General features: G+C 46.2%; 2 non-coding genes across 2 annotated transcripts; both read left to right on the top strand.

The window, feature by feature from the left end:
* The first annotated feature begins 11,496 nt into the window (after positions 1-11,496).
* Positions 11,497-11,681, top strand: LOC142679625 (U2 spliceosomal RNA). Its single transcript, XR_012852838.1, has one exon. It is a non-coding gene; the product is annotated as a U2 spliceosomal RNA (small nuclear RNA).
* Positions 11,682-18,257: 6,576 nt separating this feature from the next.
* Positions 18,258-18,452, top strand: LOC142679683 (U2 spliceosomal RNA). Its single transcript, XR_012852865.1, has one exon. It is a non-coding gene; the product is annotated as a U2 spliceosomal RNA (small nuclear RNA).
* Positions 18,453-20,520: the final 2,068 nt, after the last annotated feature.

A 20,520-nucleotide genomic window follows, 5' to 3' on the forward strand; every position in this document is an offset into this window, starting at 1 on the left:
AGGGGTAAGAGGGGCGTGGTTAAGAAGATATAAGGCAGAGGTTTGGAGCAGGAAGCCCTCTTACCTTCAAGCTGCAGTGGAAGAAACACCTTTGCTGCTGCTGTGGAGATTCAGAGCGTGGTCGTTAAGAAGATGGCAGAAGAACTGTTGCGGAAGGTGGCACAGCGGGTAGCGTTGGAGGGACCTGCCTGGCTGGAATCCCTGTTGGAGGAAGGAGAGAAGCGAGGATCTGAGCGGGGCACGGAACAGTCGGGAGCGGCTACCCGAGGTAGGCCGCAGCGCGTTACACGCCCTCCGGTTCGACTGAGCCCTAGCCCTGTTGCTATGAGGGGTGCTGTGACTGCTGCACAGTCATGCGGTGGTCCCAGCAGGTCCCCTAGGCCTATGTCGACGGGTGCTTCGTCGGTCGACATAGTGCCCCCCTCCCCCCCGTCGCGCTGGCGTCCTTCCCCATGGCGGTAAGAGGGTGGCTGTTAAACCGGCACGGGCACGGTACAACCCGCCTCGAGCTGCTGATGCGGGCGCGGAGGCAGCGGCCGACTATCGTGACAGTGGGGTGAATATGGCGGATTCAGGCGACTGGTCCGACATGGTCGCTTACCATGCGGCATGTTCACAGGAGCTGGGACTTGCTTCTGGGGCCTGTGTGCAGCCGGGGTCGGCGCCATCTTTCCCCGTGCTGTTCTCTACGCAGCCAGAATTGGCGGCGGGGGGAACAGGGGCGGGACGTCCTGGCAGGCGCAGTGCAGCCAGGACACAAGATGGCGGCGCACGAAAAAAGAAGATGGCGGCGGGTGCGGGGAGGCGGACGGTGAGCAAGCAGCCCAGCCAGGGGGCGGGGGCTTCTGCGGTGCCTGTCGCTTCTCCACCCCGGTCCCCCCCGGGCCCCTGTCAGCACGGGTCAGGGGCAGGGGGGGAGTGTGCTAGGAAAGATAGGAGTGAGGGTGTTTTGGATGCTATTTGCCCTTCTCCTGCCTTGTCATCTTTCTCTACTGCAGGTCCAAGAAGGGAGCGTTCCAGGCGAGGGAGGAAACGCCGGGCTGGTGGACATCGCCGGCACGGCCATCATGGACGTCGCAGGTCAGGTGACGGGAAGAGGCGTGGTCGACGGTATTCCTCGTCTTCCAGCGATGGTTTCTCCTCCTCGTCTGCGACGACGTCCGCATCATCCGGATCATGGAGGAGGTCGTCGAGGAGATCCTCACGGCCGCAGAGACGCAGTCGACGCCGGGAGGTGCAGCGCTTGTCGGTGGATCAGGAGCAGCTGTCCCAGGTTGTACCTCCCGCCGGGCCGGTGGAGGAGGTGCAGGCCGTGGTTCCAGTGCCGCGGCAAGTGGCTGAAGGACCCTCTGGAGTCGGTGGGACCTCTGGGAGCGGTGAGTCGGCCTGCGGTGACGCATGGCTTAATAAACCTAATGCAGCGGGTGCGGATTTGATTTCTGTTTTAAAAGCCGTGGTGGCTGGGTTGAAAGTGAATGAGGGAACGTCGTGTCCCTCTGTGCCACCAGAGGGAGCTATGCCCCCGTCTGAGAAAGAGAATGCTTTAGCTAGTTTGACTTTTAGAGATTCATTGTTTTGTGGAGTCGCTCCTCTCGGGACTCATTTGTCAGCTGAGGTCAAGGACAAGATTTGGAGGAATGAATTTGTGGATATTTGGTCCTTGGTCTCGGTGGAGCAGGTGACTGTCGACATGGAGCGGGGCTTTGAGAGAGGTTCGGATAGGAAAGCAAAAGTAGCGAAAACATTTGGCAACTGGGTACAGTGTTACGCTACACTGGCTCATGTTATTTGCCAACGCTATCCTGGGAAAGGGGCCGAGTTGTTTGTCTATTTTGACACAATTTTCAGCGCCCACAGGCTGCACGGTGGTGCGGCCTGGTGGCGATATGATGAAGAATTTCGGCGACGTTTGGCTTTGTCGCCTGATATTAGTTGGGCGACGAAGGCAACGGACGTGTGGTTGCAGCTTATTTTAGCGCAAGGGAGTAGGCAACAACGCCCCTTTCCCAGTGCGGCCGCAGCACCGGGCCCCGCCCCTGGAGTTGCGGCCGCTAGGCCCACAGGTGCCTGTTGGCTCTACAATGAGGGCCACTGTCGTTTCTTTGCCACGTGCAAATTTCGACATGAATGCTCCATCTGTGGGGGCGCTCATTCGGCGCTCCGGTGTTTCCGGAGAGGTAAGCAGCCGGTCAAGGCACCTCCTTCCGGCGCAGCGGAGAACGCCGGTGAACGTGCTCGAGATGGGCCCATGGTTAGAGCGGTACCACAGGAGGCGGGAAGCAGAGGTGCTCACTAACGGGTTTTCGTTTGGTTTTGAGATTCCTTTTGAATATTCTGCGACATTGTCATTGGCTGACAATTTGAAGTCGATCAATGAGAATGTGGGCATTGCGCGGCTAAAATTAGCTAAAGAAGTGGAATTAGGAAGAATGGCAGGTCCATTCTGCGAGCCGCCGTATACGAATCTGCGAGTTTCCCCCCTTGGTTTAGTTCCAAAGAAGGAACGAGGAAAGTTTAGGCTGATTCATCACCTTTCTTTTCCTCGCGGTGGTTCTGTTAATGACGGTATTTCTAGGGCGGAGGCGGCGGTTTCGTATACGTCTTTTGATGTTGCAGTAAGGTTGGTACAGGCGGCTGGACAGGGGGCGTTGTTAGCCAAATCTGATATTGAAGCGGCCTTTCGTTTGCTGCCGGTTCATCCGGAGTGTTTTCACCTGCTGGGTTGTTGTTTAGACAAAGGGTTTTACGTGGATATGTGCCTTCCTATGGGTTGTTCAATATCATGCAGTTACTTTGAGATGTTTGCGTCATTTTTAGAGTGGGTAGTTCGTTTGGAGTCTGGTTGTGACTCGGTCATTCATTATCTGGATGATTTTCTTTTTGTGGGCCCGGGGGGCTCGGGGTTGTGCAGCACGTTGCTGAGAGTGTTTCGACAGGTGATGTCGCGTTTCGGGGTACCTATTTCCGAGGATAAGACGGAAGGTCCTGTAACGGTTTTGTCATTTTTGGGTATCGAAATAGATAGCGAGCGGATGATTTTTCGCTTGCCGGATGATAAATTGGCTAGGCTAGTGACGCAGGTTGACCAGGTCATGGGGTCGAAAAAAGTGACGTTAAAACAGTTACAGTCGTTAATGGGATTGCTGGTGTTTGCTTGTCGTATAATTCCAATGGGTCGTGTTTTTTCTAGGCGTTTGTCTTTAGCCACTAGAGGTATCTCGAAGCCAAATCATTTTATCAGGGTAACCTCTTGTATGAGGAAGGATTTGTTTGTATGGCATTCTTTTTTGAGTTCGTTTAACGGGAGGTCGGTGTGTCAGGACGCTGAGTTGTCTAATGTAGATTTGGAATTATTTACGGATGCAGCCGGAAGTGATGGTTTTGGAGCAATTTTGGGCCGAAGTTGGTGTAGATCCCCTTGGCCCTTGCATTGGAGTAATTTGGGAGTCTTACGTAATTTAACGCTATTGGAATTGTTTCCTATTATAGTTGCAATAGAGTTATGGGGTAGCGTGATGGTGAATAAGAGGATTGTATTTTGGACAGACAACATGGCGGTGGTGCATGCGGTGAACGGGTTGTCGTCTAGTTCGTTGCCGGTATTAGCTTTATTAAGACGGTTGGTTTTGAAGTGTTTGCGTTTGAATGTGTGGTTTCGTGCAAAACATGTTCCGGGTGTCAGTAATGTGATGGCTGATGCTTTGTCTCGTTCACAGATGTCCCGGTTTCGGGAATTGCACCCGGCAGCTTTGGCAGAAGGGGTGTCCCCCCCCCTTCACTTATGGGCCCTGGTCGAGGACAACTTATGAGACTGTTGAGGGGTTCGGTGGTACCGGCGACTTGGAAGAGTCATTGCAGAGCGTGGGATCGGTGGTTGGAGATTGCGGGGAATGACTTCCCATCACAGGATGGGTGTCACCTGGACGTCACGTTAGCAAGTTTGGTACAAATACGTCAGGAAGGGGGTAGTGCGGCCACGGCGAGCAAGTTTTTAGCAGGAGTGGCCTTTATGTTAAAATTGTGGGGATGCAGAGATGTTACAAAAGAATTTGTAGTTCGGCAGTCGTTAAAAGGGTGGAAAAAAGAGGCGTGTTCAAGGGACACGAGGCGGCCAGTATCTTTTTCACTTTTGGGTCGGCTGCTAGCCGTTTTATGTTTTGTGTGTCGGGATGAATATGAAGTGTCCTTGTTCGGCGCGGCGTTTTCTTTGGCTTTCTTTGCCGCTTTACGGGTTAGTGAGCTGGTTCCGCACAGAGTAAGTGCGAGCGGTGGTCTTCTCGGATCGGATGTAGTAACGTTGGGAGATTCTCTCAGGGTCTGTGTGCGGAGGTCAAAGACTGATGTGGTAGGAAGGGGGGCTTGGCTGTCGATTGGGAGGATTGGGGGGCAGTATTGCCCGGTAAAATGGGTCCAGGAATTCGTGTTGGTCCGAGTGCCCGGGACTCAATTCTTGATCCATCAGGATGGATCCGCGATGTCGCGTTTTCAATTTGAGGCGATTTTTAAGGCCGGCTTGAAGTATCTAGGTTTGCCGCCGGGCGAGTTTGGTACACATTCATTTAGGATAGGTGCGGCAACTGAGGCGGATGCCTTGGGCTTGGATTCAGCGGCTATCATGAGTCTGGGTAGATGGCGCTCTAATAGCTATAAGTCATATGTGCGACCTGATCTGGTTTTAAAGATGGTGTAAGCTGGAAGTTTTCATAAGAAAGGTCGCCCCCTCCCCTCCCCCCCCCTCCCCTTCCCCCCCCCCCCCCCTGCTTTCCTTCCTGTTATATGGAGTGTTATGTTAACCCTGCCTGTAATTTTCATTTGACCGGAATGTAGCTTAATTTCTTTGTTAGGGTTGCGGCGCCCCCAAGTGTGGATCTTGGGGCATTCGTATGTGCATTGGGCAGCGGTTCGAGCGGGTCGAAGGCCATTAGGTCCGAATTTGGGCCTCGCACAGGCCGACGTCCATTGGAGAGGTGTCCGGGGATTACGGTGGGTGCAGTTACTGCCAGAAGTAGTGGCAGTTACAAGGCACACGTACGGACCTGTTGTCCTAATCATCCATGCGGGTGGAAATGATATCGGCCAAGTGAAAATGGCTGAGTTATTGTCAATTATACGAACTGATTTGGCGCGTTTTCGGGATCTGTTCGCCCGTTGCGTGATAGTTTGGTCCGAAATAGTGGCGCGCACGGTGTGGCGAGGAGCGAGGAATATGGCAGCTTTGGAGAGAGTGCGCAGGTTAATTAATGTGCGGGTGTCGCGGTTCATTCGCTCTATAGGGGGGATCGGGTTGCGACACCAATCCCTGGAGGGGGATAATGCATATCTGCTGGCACCGGATGGAGTGCATCTGAATGATATCGGGCTCGATATCTTTTTATTGGATCTCTTGGATGGTGCCGAGAGAGGGCTGGCGTTGCTTGGTGGGGGTGGTCGGGGGACTGAGTAGGTTTCTCAGTTCCCCCTTCTTGGCGGAAAGTACGGCAGATGAAGACGGAGGTAGCACCCTACATGCCTGATGGAGACAGGGAGCATCGGCATTTCAGGAGGAGAGAAAATAAATAAATATATATATGTCTTCATGCCGATGGTTGTAAATAATAATAAAGCTGTGGCCACTTCCACATTTGCATAAAGAAGGTGTTGGTGTGTTAATTCAAAGAAGGATGGTTAAGGTCCTGGGCAGGTAAAGTGGATAATGGGTCCTTGCAGTCTTGTAGACACTGAAGCGCCTAGGGAGAGTGTCAGGGACTGCAAGGGGTTAAGAAAGGATGGAACGGTTTAAAATAATGCCCAGGATCAGGATTGGTCAACAAGGGGTAAGAGGGGCGTGGTTAAGAAGATATAAGGCAGAGGTTTGGAGCAGGAAGCCCTCTTACCTTCAAGCTGCAGTGGAAGAAACACCCGCCCTCCCTCCCCTGGTGGTTTTGGTTTTGTTTTTTAAAAATTTTCTACGGTTATATTCTTGTTCTGGCGTTTTTCTGGTTTTTTCGTAGATGTCACAGCTGGCGGAAAGTACGGCAGATGAAGACGGAGGTAGCACCCTACATGCCTGATGGAGACAGGGAGCATCGGCATTTCAGGAGGAGAGAAAATAAATAAATATATATATGTCTTCATGCCGATGGTTGTAAATAATAATAAAGCTGTGGCCACTTCCACATTTGCATAAAGAAGGTGTTGGTGTGTTAATTCAAAGAAGGATGGTTAAGGTCCTGGGCAGGTAAAGTGGATAATGGGTCCTTGCAGTCTTGGTCAGTGCTGCTCAGCAGGCAGCACTGGACTGGATTAAAGCTGATACAAGGTGTGAAAGGAGAAGGGGTGGCAGTGGGCATGCACTTACTGCTGCTGCTGCTGCTGCTGCCAGTGTTTGCACGGCAGGAGGGCATTTGGGCGTTGCCAGGAAGGCGTTTTTATGTCGATTCCTCCTCTTTCAGCACTGCATTGTGGTGCAAGCAAAAGAAGCAAATCCTGTCTTGCTTCCTCTCCGGCCTTTATTCACCTCCCGCTTAGTAGCTGTGAGTGTGTGTGAGCCTGCAGGGTCCCATGGAATTGCCTAGGAGTAGGCTGAATCGCTGCAAGGGGTGAACAGCAGTATTGGGCAGGCTCGGTCAACGCGCGGCCCGTTCGGGTTATCGCTTCTCGGCCTTTTGGCTCAGATCAGGTTTATTGCCTGGTTTGGGCTGGAGGTGCGAGTTTGGAGCGATCCTCCGTTTCCGTTTACGGGAAACTTTTTTTGCTGTGGTTTTGTACCGACAGGTTTATTGTGAAGAATGGCTGCCATCAAGAATACCATCCGGATTGAAGTGCCCCCGAGAGAAGCCAACAAGAACAACGTGAAATTTGTGGTTGCAGATCTTATCGAAAAAAAGGCTGGAGCAGAAAGGCAAGACATCTATGCTGTACAAGACTTTCCAAAAACAGGTGCGTACGATGTCACGTTCCATGAGGATTTTACTTGCCTTAATGTATATGAGTGGCTGAGAAACAACACTGAAGATCCCATGATGCAAGGAGTTAAAGTTACACCATTGTTTGGATTCAATGAAATTAACTTGCTTGTACATGTGTATAACCCTTACACCAAGATTGATCTGCTGGTGGATTTCCTGCTCAAGTACTGTGAGTATGTGAAAGGAGGAGTTGCACAGACCAACATCCTAGGGATTTTTAACTGTAAGTACAGATTTCAAGTCAAGCTGAAACGTGACTTAAACTGTGTTGGGGGTTTTCAACACCCACCGTCAAGTTTCTCTGTCGCAGGGCACCGTGGTTTTCTAAGTTATCCAGGACAGCCAAGGTATTGCAGGAAATGTTTTTCCTTTGGTCACACACAGGTCTTCTGTGATAAATCAGTGTGTTGCAGAAATTGCAAACAAGAAGGCCACACTGCAGGTGAGTGCCCCACCCCAAAATCCTGTGATGCGTGTGGGGGGACTGACCACATGTACAAGTTTTGTCCTGTAGCAGATGCTCAAAGGGCTGCAAATGAGGAAAAAACCAAAGCAGCACAGCAGAGACAGGAGGAGCAAAGAAAGCAAAGACAAATGCAACAGGTAAAGTCTTATGCTAGTGTGGTGAAAGACTCGGGCGGAGCACAGAAGCTGAAAGTAAGTGAGCCACAGATTTTGCAACCAGGTGGGCCCCACCCTTTCTTACCCCTGATGAGGCACTTTGAGGAGCTGTTTGAAGAGGCAGGGGAGGCGGTGCATGAATCAGATCCAACGAATATTCATGAGTTCCCATCAAGCATAGAGACGGTAAAGAGTCAAAGGGAGGGTGGTGGGGATGAATCAGACGAAGATGGCCAAGCATTGTGCGTGCAGAGGAGGGTTTTCAAGAAAAGACGTAGTGAGGAGGGTGAAAACCAAACCCCGCAAGCCGGCTCTTCGTTGCAAACGCTGGAGGAAGACATTGCGGACGTTGTGGATGGTGGTGGAACTTTATAGATAATGTTTTTCCTTTGTTCTGTTTTTTCAGTGTTCTCCATGAGCTAAAAGTTTTTTGGCAATATGGGAGTCAAAATCGCTTCACAAAATGTGAGAGTGTTTAAAACTAAGAATAGAAGAACTGCCATATTAGAGTTTCTTGCACAAGAAAATGCAGTCATATATTGTTTGCAAGAATGTGGTTTGAATGAAGCAATTAGTAGTGATGAATGGGTGCATGGAAGTTCAATTTGGTCATGGAGTGTATCAAATAAAAATGATGGGCTGGGAATTTTAGTTAAGGGAAAAGAAGTGTCTCTTATTAGTTATACAGTTATAGAGGAGGGGAGGTGTATCTTGGCCTTTTTTAGCTATAAAAATGTTAAGTTTTGTATCATTAATGTTTATGCGTCAACGGACAAAGTTGAAAGAAAAAATTTGTTTGATAAAATTAAGTTTTTCGTTCCAGGAGGGCTACCGGTAATATTAGTTGGAGACATGAACTGTGATATTGGTAAAAGTACTGTCGATATTTCAGGGAAAGTATTATTAGAAATAATTAATGATTTTCATTTATCGGACATGCAGAAATTATGCAAAATCGATCCCAGGTTGAATACCTATCATGCAGATAGAGGTAGAATACATAGTTGTTTAGATTATTGTTTTATTTCTCGGAACTTAGTTCCTTTAAGTTACAGTCAACAGCAAGTGGTATTTTCTGACCATGAATTGGTTATATGTGAAGTAGATGTGGATGTAAACAATGTGTCTGGGCGTGGTTTATGGAAATTAAATGTTAATTTGATGGAAAGTGAAGATGTGAGAAAGGAGTATGCTAGAAAGTATGAGAGTTGGTGTAGACAAAAAGGAACTTTCAATAATATAGGTAAATGGTGGGATTGGGTTAAATGGAAAACAAAAATATTTTTTAGGAATCTTGGGTATAAAACTGCTGCAGTTAAAAGAGAGAAGTATGTGAGACTAAATGCACGTCTGAATTTATTGTATAAATTGAGAGAGAGCGGTGCGGAAGTGAATGAAGATATCTTGTGTGTAAGAAGAGAGATTAATGAATATTTGAATGATAGAGGAAAAAGTATTATTTATAGGGCAAAATTAGATAAAATGGAGTTTGATGAGAAGTGTAGCAGGTTTTTTTTCAAAAAAGTCTTTAGTAAAAGACAAAGTATGAATGTGTTGGTTGGAAGAGATGGCAATGAGGTGAGCGGTGATGGAGTAAGTGAAGAAGTTGCGAGTTTTTATGAGGATTTGTATGCAAATAAGTGGAGAGATGAAGATATGGAAAGTGATGTGCTAAAAGTTTTGGATGGTAAGTTGAGTGATGTAGAAAAACAAGGTGTCATGAAAGAGTTGGTGATAGAAGAATTATGGAAGGTAATAAATAGTATGGCGGTAAATAAAACGCCTGGTGAAGACGGATTACCAATAGAATTTTATAGACGTATGTGGGATGTGATAGGGCGTGATTTCTTCGAAGTATGTAAATATATGTGGACGAATGAAGAAATGGTTGAGAGTATGCGTGCAGGAGTAATTGTATTGATACCAAAAAAAGGGGATTTGAAAGATTTGAAGAATTGGCGTCCAATAACGTTGCTCAATTGTGATTATAAAATTTATGCAAAGGTGATCGCGAATAGGATGCGTGATGTGATAGAGAGTGTGATTGGGGAAGAACAGTGTTGTGCAGTGCCTGGAAGAAGATTGCATGAGAATGTGTGTATGCTGAGAGATTGTTTATGGGACTCTATGGAGAGGAAAAATGATGTCTTTTTATTAAGTTTAGACTTTGAAAAAGCCTATGACAGGTTATCTCATAGTTATTTATTTAAGGTTTTAGTTAGAATGGGGTTTCCAGTTGAGTTTGTCTGGCGTATTAGAAGCCTATATAAAGGGATATATAGTCGGGTGTTATTGAATGGGCATGTAGGAAGGAAAGTGAATGTGTTGTCAGGCGTGCGTCAAGGATGTCCGTTGTCTGCGATTGTTTTTATTTGTTCAATTGAACCTTTGTTGTGTATGATAAGAAAGGACAAAGTTATTCGTGGTGTACATGTGCCAGGTGGAGGAGGGAAAGAATGGAAAGTAAGTGGTTATATGGATGATGTTTGTGTTTGGTGTGATTCTGAGTGTTCAGTGAGACGAGTGAAATTGCTAGTGTCCTTCTTTTGTAGCGTGTCTGCTTTTCGTGTGAATTGGGACAAGAGCGAATGTAAAAATTTTGGAAAAGGCGTTTTGAGGAGGGATATAGGAGTGAATGTAGTGAATGGACCAATTAAGGTTTTGGGTGTAAAGTTCAATGAAAGATTGGATGGTGCGGAATGTTGGGAAGATGCTAAGAAAAAAGTTGAAAACAAGTTAAATTTTTGGAAAATGAGGAGTTTATCCTTCTTTGGGAAAATCTTAGTAATCAAAAGCATTATTTTACCGATCTTTTTGTTTATTGCCATAGTCTTTCCACCAAGCTATATGGGTCTTAGGAGTCTAAATAGAATTTTGTTTGTTTTTTTATGGGGATCCAAAATGGAGAGGGCTAAAAGAGAAATTTTAGTGAAAAGTATAGATAAGGGAGGTCTTGGGTTTCCAAATTTAGAAATTTATTTTGGGGTAAATTTGGTTATCTTTCTATTGAGAGTAGTTAGATCAGATGGAAAGTACGCATATATGTGTAGATTTTATTTGGTACCTATTTGATTCGAATGAAGTGGTGTGTGCGAGATTTGCGTCGTCCTGTTTCCTTCGTCATTCCTGTGTGGTATGTATGGATGTACAAGTTCCTTGGTAAATATGAATTACGGGATGTGGATGTCAGAATGTTGCGAAATAAGAGTCTAGTGTATAGGATGATTGAATGTAGAGAGACTGAGTGTAGTATAAATATGGTGAGAGGAAGAGATGTAAGTAAAGTATGGAAGAAAGTAAGAATGGATGGCTTAACGAATAAACAGAGAGAGTTAGTCTGGCAAAGCCTTCACGGAGTACTACCGGTTAGAGAGTTCCAGAGGAATCGAGGTTTGGTCAGGAGTGATGCGTGCCCGAGGTCTGGCTGTAATGGAAAAGAGAGTATTGTTCATTTGTTTTGGAATTGCCAGTATGCAAGAGAAGTGATAAAGAGAATGGGACCGTTATGTAAAGAGTTGACTGGGGTAAGTTTGTTATCTTTTGAAATATTTATGTTTGGTTTGTGTGCGTGTAATGGAGAAAAAGAGAGAGTGTTGTGGTTGCTGCTTGCATGTATAAAAGAAGTATTATGGGATGTTAGAAATGTGTATGTATTTAAAAGAAAAGAATTTCCTGTAAAAGACAGTGTAAGAATGGTGTTAGGAAAATTATATGTTTGTTTTTTGTGGGATAAAAGGAGAAGAGGAGAAGATGCTGAAGGAGTGTGGAAAGTGAGAAAGTGGATAGATGTAGTAAATTGTTCCTAATAGCTATTTTATGTTTATTTATGTGTATTATTTGTTGGAAATAAAGAAAGTCCACATGATGATGGGAAACAGTGCCCTATAACTGTTACTGATGTTCTAATGGTAGTTTTGGACCGTTGAATATCCCATCTGAGGATTTAAAAAAAAAAAAAAATCTGTTCTTATCAGTTTAATATCTGATACGTCCCCTATCTGGGGACCATATATTAAATGGATTTTTAGAATAGGGAGATGGAAATAGAGCTTGCTCTGTCCACTCCACGCATTGACCTGGTATTGCAGTATTTCCAGGACCGGTGCACCCTTTCCTTATGTGTTTACTAAAATCAGATTCCAAAAGTGCTTTTTGTGTTTGCCATTGTTTTTGTCTTTCGGATGGGATCTCCCCTTTTAATCCCATTATTTCAACACCTGTTGGACAATGCATTTGTACAGTCATGTGTGATAATGAGCTAATTTATTAAATGCAATTAATTAATACATTGCCACCTCTTGTTTTGTGTCGTCTGTGTTTCTGTGTTTCCGGCATTTCACATTGGAACAGCTCATTCACCTTCCTTGTCTTCTCTCCGCCCTCCCTCCTAGGTAGGTTAAAGAGCTGCACCTGAGCCAGCCACTGATTGATGCAGCACCATAGTCAAATAGTGGAGTGGAGTAGGGGAACAGCAAACAGCCATTAAAGCAGCCAGCCCGCCCGCCCGCCCGTCACAATGGACCTACCTGTGTACACTAGATGGATGTGATGGAATGTACTGTGGTCCCTACATTTCAAGAAGAAGTAAGAATTGCAGTTGCAACAAACCCTTGCTTGCCTACAAAGAGAGCAGCAATTTGGATTTGTTACTATGTTACCTGGAAGAATAACAAACTGTGCAAGGATGGAGGTTGTAGGAGCAAGGAGAACAAGTTGTCTGTAAAGTTGGTGGATGCCTATTTTCCATTTTGCAGTCCCTTGTCTCCCTCTTGTGGCCTCCTGGAGGCAACTAGCTGTGCAAAAAAAAGACAGCCTGGGGGCCGGCTGTTGCAGTGTTGCCCTCTCAGGCAACACTGAGTGACTGACTGAGCCGCACCGTCTTATATAAAGTTCAGACGGAACTTTGCACGTGTCATAGTGGAGACCTCAGGAGCCAGAGCCAGCTTTCTGACATCATAATGGGGCCTCAGAGATAAAAGCCTGGGCCCAGGCAGTGTTGGTCAGTGCTGCTCAGCAGGCAGCACTGGACTGGATTAAAGCTGATACAAGGTGTGAAAGGAGAAGGGGTGGCAGTGGGCATGCACTTACTGCTGCTGCTGCTGCTGCTGCCAGTGTTTGCACGGCAGGAGGGCATTTGGGCGTTGCCAGGAAGGCGTTTTTATGTCGATTCCTCCTCTTTCAGCACTGCAATGTGGTGCAAGCAAAAGAAGCAAATCCTGTCTTGCTTCCTCTCCGGCCTTTATTCACCTCCCGCTTAGTAGCTGTGAGTGTGTGTGAGCCTGCAGGGCCCCATGGAATTGCCTAGGAGTAGGCTGAATCGCTGCAAGGGGTGAACAGCAGTATTGGGCAGGCTCGGTCAACGCGCGGCCCGTTCGGGTTATCGCTTCTCGGCCTTTTGGCTAAGACCAAGTGTATTTATACAGGAGGTTTTTAGTCAGAAGGTGCTCAGGTACCCTCTCTCTCGGCCTCGGGGGATCGTCCAGGTTCGCCTGGACTTCACCCCCGTGCTGCTATTTGGGAGAGAGGCTTAGTCCTGAGCAACGAGTTGCGATCCCCCCCAGCCCCTTGGTCTCCGTTAGTCAAGGGGCGCAGCGAAAGCTGCGCGGTTTGACCTGGCCACGCTAATGGCAGGCGAACCCGATGCGGTGCCGGTGTACGCCCGGCTGCGAAACTCTGCTAGAGTCATCTTGGCAGAGGGTGGAGGCGGTCCACGAGGTGTCAAGTTCCTCGTCTACGAAATCCTCGAGAAGTTGCTGGCGGTCCGCAAGCATGAAATTTTGGCGATCCAGGATTACCCAAGGCGTGGAGTTTTTGACGTAACTTTTGTTGGAGAAGGTATCCTCCGTGATGCTATGGACAAAGCTGAGAGGGAAAAAGTTCAACTCACGTCTTTGGGAGTCCAGGTAATAGAGCATGCTTTTGAGGTAACCAAACTCGTGGTGATTAAGATGTATTCCCCATATGTGAAGGACCAGGAAGTGGCAGCATTCTTAGCTGCCTACTTCAAGAACATCAAGCTTATGGGGAGAGTTATGAACGAGTGCGGTGTGTGGACCGTCAAGTGGAAGTACTTAGTGACTTTGATAAAGGACCCCTCCACCCAAAATACGAGACTCCCACCGGCTCGTTTTAAAATTGGAACAGTGAATGGCGACCTCTACTTCTCGGGGATGCCAAACTTCTGCAGGGCCTGCGGTACCTATGGGCATACCAGTTACAACTGCGATGTCACCTGCAGAAACTGCGGAAGCAAAGAGCACACAATAAGAGAATGCATAGGAGAAAAAAAATGTAACTTTTGTCAGAAAACTGGTCATCTGTATTTTTCTTGCCCCTATAGGTACCGAGGCGAAGAAGATGAGCAACCCGGAGCGCCCCCACGTGCTCCACCAGCGGACCAAACCCGTCCCCAGGGAGAGGAACAGACCAGCCACACGAAAGAGGAGAGAGGTACCTGGGCTTCAAAGGTGCGAGGGACTGGAGCCAAAACAGGTACCTCGCAGCCAGCAACCTTGGAGGATAAAGGGGAGCCCAGTGCGAAGGAAAAGCGGCAGACTAAGCGGAAGGCGGAAAAGGAGCAGGCCGGAAAAACTGAGGCATCCCAGAAGGCTGGTTGCTCAGGGGGTGCCGGGCCTGCTCCAAGCCCTGGGTCTCTGGCATCCTCGTCGGATGAAGAGGACGAGGTGCCGGTGGGTCCCCGTAAAAAAGGGAGGCAAGCCAGAGTCAGTAGGGGGGAGACAGGGGAGGAGCAGATGGACACAACGGTGAAAAACGATGCGGCTCCTCCTAGAACCCCCTCCTCGCCGCGACTGGTGAGGAGGGCGGGCACTGTTCCCCCCGTGGAAACTGACACCCCACCTTGTGCGCAACCTCCCCCTCCAGAAGGGCCTGCACGGTCCCAGGGGGGAGGTGCGAGCCCACCCGACCTAGACGGTCAACCGTTTGAGACCCAGGGAGATCCGAATGAGTTTGGGCTCCCCGTACGCAGAAGTTTGGTTGCTGGCGTTACCCTCAGCGAAGGTAGTTCCTCTCCTTCGTTCTCCCTCCTGACAAATGATTCGGACGGGGGCGGGTATCTGAGCCCAAGTGAGATATTTGGTATTGCTGGTGGAGAAAATGTGTGATTTTAAAATACCGCTACTATTTATTATTTTAAAATCAAATACGCATTCAAAACTCCACAATGTCTGAACTAAAGGGAATATCCCTCAACGTGAGGGGCGCCAAGTCTAAAGTAAGAAGGGTTGCTCTCTTCAATTTTTTATCTTGCCTGGCAGCCTCTGTTTTTTTCCTGCAGGAGTGCGGTATTCCCCATACGATGAAGTACACCAAATATAAAGAAGATTGGAAATATGGTCCATCCGTCTGGTCTGGATCAAACGAGTCCAGATCAGCAGGGGTCGCCATTCTTTTTAAGGGAAACGTTTTAATTGATTTTATTCAAGAAATCTTACCAGGACGTATTTTATTGGTTAAGGCTTTTATTGACGGTGTGAAATGGCAGTTTTTAAATTTTTACGGCTCACCTGATAAAAATGAGAGGGCAGAAATGCTAGAAGTTTTATCTCTTTTTATTAACACAACTGAGCCTTTTATCCTCGCAGGTGATTTTAACTGTATCCTGAGAGGGGAACGCCGGCTTACAAGTGCTACAAGCAGAAATTACGATAAGACCTCTGGACTGCTCAAAAATATGGTGAGCGATTTTAATTTAAAAGATGTTTACAAAGAATGTAACAGGAGCAGTCCAGAGGAAGCCGGCGTTACCTGGAGCAACGCCACCTGTAGCTCCAGGATAGATTTTATATTTTGTAATGAGAACTTACTGCCTTTTAAATGTGAAGTTTTAACCAACGTGTTTTCTGATCATAGGCTTTTATCTTTTTATGTGAAGCGTGATCTTAATAATCTTATTTGTAAGAAGTCCTGGAAGATGAATGTTTCCCTTTTAGATGATCCACAGGTTTTAACCGATTTTATTGAATTTTACAAGAAAAGCAGGCGGGTGAGAGATACCAGAGCTCCCATCAGTGCATGGTGGGAGAAGATGAAAAGTAAAATAAAAGATTTTTTTATTAAAAAGAGTGTGGCAAAAGCCAAAATAAAATATTCTGTTTTTAATACACTAAACACCCGTCTGCAGACCCTGTACAAAATGCGAGACAATGAAATAGAAGTGGAAGCCGACATCACCGACCTCAAAAAGGAGATAGCCCAGTGCCTGGAGCAGAAAGGTAAAGAAATAATCTTTCGTTCAAAAATTCAAAACATAGAGGAGAACGAGACCTGCTCCAGGTACTTTTTAAAAAAAATCAACAATAAAAGGGCTGTCATCAAAAATATTGAAGGTGTGTCGGATGTACAGGGTCTTTTAAGTAAAGTTCATGAGTTTTATACTGACCTTTTTAATGTTAAGACTGTGGATCGTGATTTTATGCGTGACTCACTGAAGGAGATTACCACTGTTTTAGACCCTGTCTCCCAGAATTTTTTATTGCAGGACCTGACGGAGCAGGAGATTTTAGAAACAGTTAAAAGTTTTAAAGCAGGTAAAGTTCCTGGTCCGGACGGTATACCCAGTGAGTTTTATGTAAAATTTTATGATCTTTTAAAAGAAGATTTGTTTTTACTATACGCAGAAGTTTTTAAATCCAAGATGCTGCCTAAGTCCTGGCAGAAGGGTGAGGTCTCCCTATTATACAAGACGGGTGACATCGCAGTTTTAAAGAACTGGAGACCAATAACCCTTCTAAACAGCGACTACAAGATCATGGCTAAATTATGTGCGAACCGGATGAAAGCCATAATACCCCACATAATACATTCCAACCAAGTATGTGGGGTGCCAGGCCGCAGCATCTGGGACAATCTTAACCTTATTAAAGATGTGATTGAGGACACGAGGTCTAGGAAGAATAATTTAGCAATTTTATCAATAGACTTTGAAAAAGCTTTTGACCGTGTCTCTCACTTTTATTTGTTTAAGGTTTTAGAGCGTATGGGTATACCTGAAGGATTTTTATTATCCATCAAAGCCTTTTATAAAAATTGTACAAGTAAGATTTTAGTAAATGGTTTTAAGACACAGGACGTATTTTTAAACTCTGGGGTGAAGCAGGGGTGTCCCTTGTCCCCACTGCTTTTTATATGTGCGTTAGAGCCTCTATTATGCGCAATTCGCCGAGACAAGTTGATACGTGGAGTCCCCCTGCCAGGGGGAGGCGGCATAGAGGCTAAAGCAGTGGGGTACATGGATGATGTAGCGGTTTTATGCAGGGACACCCGGTCGCTTCAGAGAGCCCTCAAGCAGATAGAGTTTTATTGCTGTGCTTCCAGTTTTAAGATAAACTTTAGCAAGAGTAGTATTTTAAGCATAGGAAGCATGGTTTTTAGTGACATACCAGTTCCTGTGTCGGATAATATAAAAATTTTAGGGGTCTCCTTCAGTGAGTACGACAATGGTTTTATCAGTTGGGACATGGTGGCGCAGAAAGTAAACAAGAAGATATGTATGTGGAATATGAGGAAGCTTACTATGGAGGGAAAAATTTTAATTATTAAAATGGTCATTTTACCCCTGCTTTTATATCTGAGTATGGTTTTCCCTCCTCCCACGGTTTTACTGAGAAAAATAACCAAAGCTTGTTTTACTTTCTTTTGGAGTTCCAGAATGGAGAAATTAAAGCGAGGAATCGTGATGAAGTCCAAACCAAAGGGTGGCAAAGACTTTCCAGATTTTAATAGGTTTCTTTTACTAAAATTTTTTAGCTTCTGTTTTAATTCCCTTTTTAAAGAGCACTATTGGTCGTTTTATTTACGTTTTAATACAGGGTTTTTTATGCGAAGGTGTGGGTGGTTCCAGATTATTTTAACCTCACCTTATGCTTTTAATTTACCCCCACAATATGTAATTTTAGAAAAAATAGTTGCTTTATTTAAATTAAAAGGGAAGAGTATTAATGATCTTAAAAATAGCAAGAAGCTTTTAATTGACCTAAAAAGAGAGGATGCGGTCAGCAGAATAGACAATTTTAACGAAAAACGCAGTGGTTTTATCTGGAAAATGTCTAACATATTTTATCTCTTTAACACACAGAAGGACCTGGCCTGGAGCTGCATTCATCAATGTCTTCCATGCCGGGCATTCCAATACAGAAGAAGATTCGCGAGGTCTGCCGTCTGCCCGAGGGAAGGCTGCCAGGCTGAGGAGACAGTGCGTCATATACTTTGGACATGTTACTTTGCACAACATTTTTGGAAAAAGATATTCCCTCTTATGGAAAAGATGGCAGACCTGAAGGACTTATGTTACGATGATATTTTATATGGACAATTTGGATGCCCGACCGCGAATCAGAAGACAATAGCATGGAAGACGATGAATTGCGCTAAAGAAGCTCTTTGGAAGGCCAGGAACATCCTTCTTTTTAAACACGACGTTTTAACAACGGATGATGTTTTAGGTCTTTGTTTTAGTGAGATGTATTTATATTATTTAATTGACAGGAAAGCAAATGCCACCCTTCTAAATAAATGGTTTGTGACTGACTGGAACTCCAATAAATAAAGATTTGCCACCATGTCCCCCTATAAATATTAATGTAATTTGATTTTTACTATTGTAACAATATGAAAATGTTTGATGTAATTGTAGTGTTATCTATTGTAAAATTGAATTTTTATTAATAAATCATTGACACCCCCGCGAGGGGGTAGCCAACTGAAAAAAAATCTGTTCTTATCAGTTTAATATCTGATACGTCCCCTATCTGGGGACCATATATTAAATGGATTTTTAGAACAGGGAGATGGAAATAGAGCTTGCTCTGTCCACTCCACGCATTGACCTGGTATTGCAGTATTTCCAGGACCGGTGCACCCTTTCCTTATGTGTTTACTAAAATCAGATTCCAAAAGTGCTTTTTGTGTTTGCCATTGTTTTTGTCTTTCGGATGGGATCTCCCCTTTTAATCCCATTATTTCAACACCTGTTGGACAATGCATTTGTACAGTCATGTGTGATAATGAGCTAATTTATTAAATGCAATTAATTAATACATTGCCACCTCTTGTTTTGTGTCGTCTGTGTTTCTGTGTTTCCGGCATTTCACATTGGAACAGCTCATTCACCTTCCTTGTCTTCTCTCCGCCCTCCCTCCTAGGTAGGTTAAAGAGCTGCACCTGAGCCAGCCACTGATTGATGCAGCACCATAGTCAAATAGTGGAGTGGAGTAGGGGAACAGCAAACAGCCATTAAAGCAGCCAGCCCGCCCGCCCGCCCGTCACAATGGACCTACCTGTGTACACTAGATGGATGTGATGGAATGTACTGTGGTCCCTACATTTCAAGAAGAAGTAAGAATTGCAGTTGCAACAAACCCTTGCTTGCCTACAAAGAGAGCAGCAATTTGGATTTGTTACTATGTTACCTGGAAGAATAACAAACTGTGCAAGGATGGAGGTTGTAGGAGCAAGGAGAACAAGTTGTCTGTAAAGTTGGTGGATGCCTATTTTCCATTTTGCAGTCCCTTGTCTCCCTCTTGTGGCCTCCTGGAGGCAACTAGCTGTGCAAAAAAAAGACAGCCTGGGGGCCGGCTGTTGCAGTGTTGCCCTCTCAGGCAACACTGAGTGACTGACTGAGCCGCACCGTCTTATATAAAGTTCAGACGGAACTTTGCACGTGTCATAGTGGAGACCTCAGGAGCCAGAGCCAGCTTTCTGACATCATAATGGGGCCTCAGAGATAAAAGCCTGGGCCCAGGCAGTGTTGGTCAGTGCTGCTCAGCAGGCAGCACTGGACTGGATTAAAGCTGATACAAGGTGTGAAAGGAGAAGGGGTGGCAGTGGGCATGCACTTACTGCTGCTGCTGCTGCTGCTGCTGCTGCCAGTGTTTGCACGGCAGGAGGGCATTTGGGCGTTGCCAGGAAGGCGTTTTTATGTCGATTCCTCCTCTTTCAGCACTGCAATGTGGTGCAAGCAAAAGAAGCAAATCCTGTCTTGCTTCCTCTCCGGCCTTTATTCACCTCCCGCTTAGTAGCTGTGAGTGTGTGTGAGCCTGCAGGGCCCCATGGAATTGCCTAGGAGTAGGCTGAATCGCTGCAAGGGGTGAACAGCAGTATTGGGCAGGCTCGGTCAACGCGCGGCCCGTTCGGGTTATCGCTTCTCGGCCTTCTGGCTGAGATCAAGTGTAGTTCTGATTACTTGTAGTCAGTGCTGCCTGGTCTTAGTTGGGAGGTGCTCAGGTACCCTCTCTCTCGGCCTCGGGGGATCGTCCAGGTTCGCCTGGACTTCACCCCCGTGCTGCTATTTGGGAGAGAGGCTTAGTCCTGAGCAACGAGTTGCGATCCACATATCCCCCGTGTAGGCTTCGGCCGAAAAGGGGAAAGCTGCGTAGACGTTGCGTCACCAACGGGTGGCGTAACTTTCCCGAAATCCCCTCACCATGGACGAAAGTCCTGGTGAGATACCGGCGTATGCCCGGATAAAAAATACAATCCGTGTTATTGTATCAGAAGAGAAGGCGACAACCTGCGGCCTGAAGTTCTTGGTGGAGACCGTGCTTGTTGGCATTTTCAACATTCAGAAGCGGGAGATATTGGCGGTGCAAGACTATCCAAGGAGAAGAACATATGACATAACGTTTGTACAGAATGGAGTGTTCCAAGATCTGCTGGCGGCATACATGGTAAAAAACGATCCGAGACTGGACGGTATTGAATTTTACGAACATGTGTTGGACATCACTAAGATGATTGTGATAAAAATGTACTGCCCGTTTGCTGATTTAAAAGATGTGATGTCCTTTTTATCCCCCTATTTCAAAAGTGTTAAATGTATTGGCAAAATAATGAACGAAGTTGGAGTTTGGACGTCAAAGTGGAGATTTTTAGTAACTTGTTATAGAGATGCCAATACAGCAGGGGGGATAATGTTGCCGCCAGCACGCTTTAA

The sequence above is a fragment of the Rhinoderma darwinii genome (assembly GCF_050947455.1).
Source record: "Rhinoderma darwinii isolate aRhiDar2 chromosome 2 unlocalized genomic scaffold, aRhiDar2.hap1 SUPER_2_unloc_55, whole genome shotgun sequence".
NCBI lineage: Eukaryota > Metazoa > Chordata > Amphibia > Anura > Rhinodermatidae > Rhinoderma > Rhinoderma darwinii.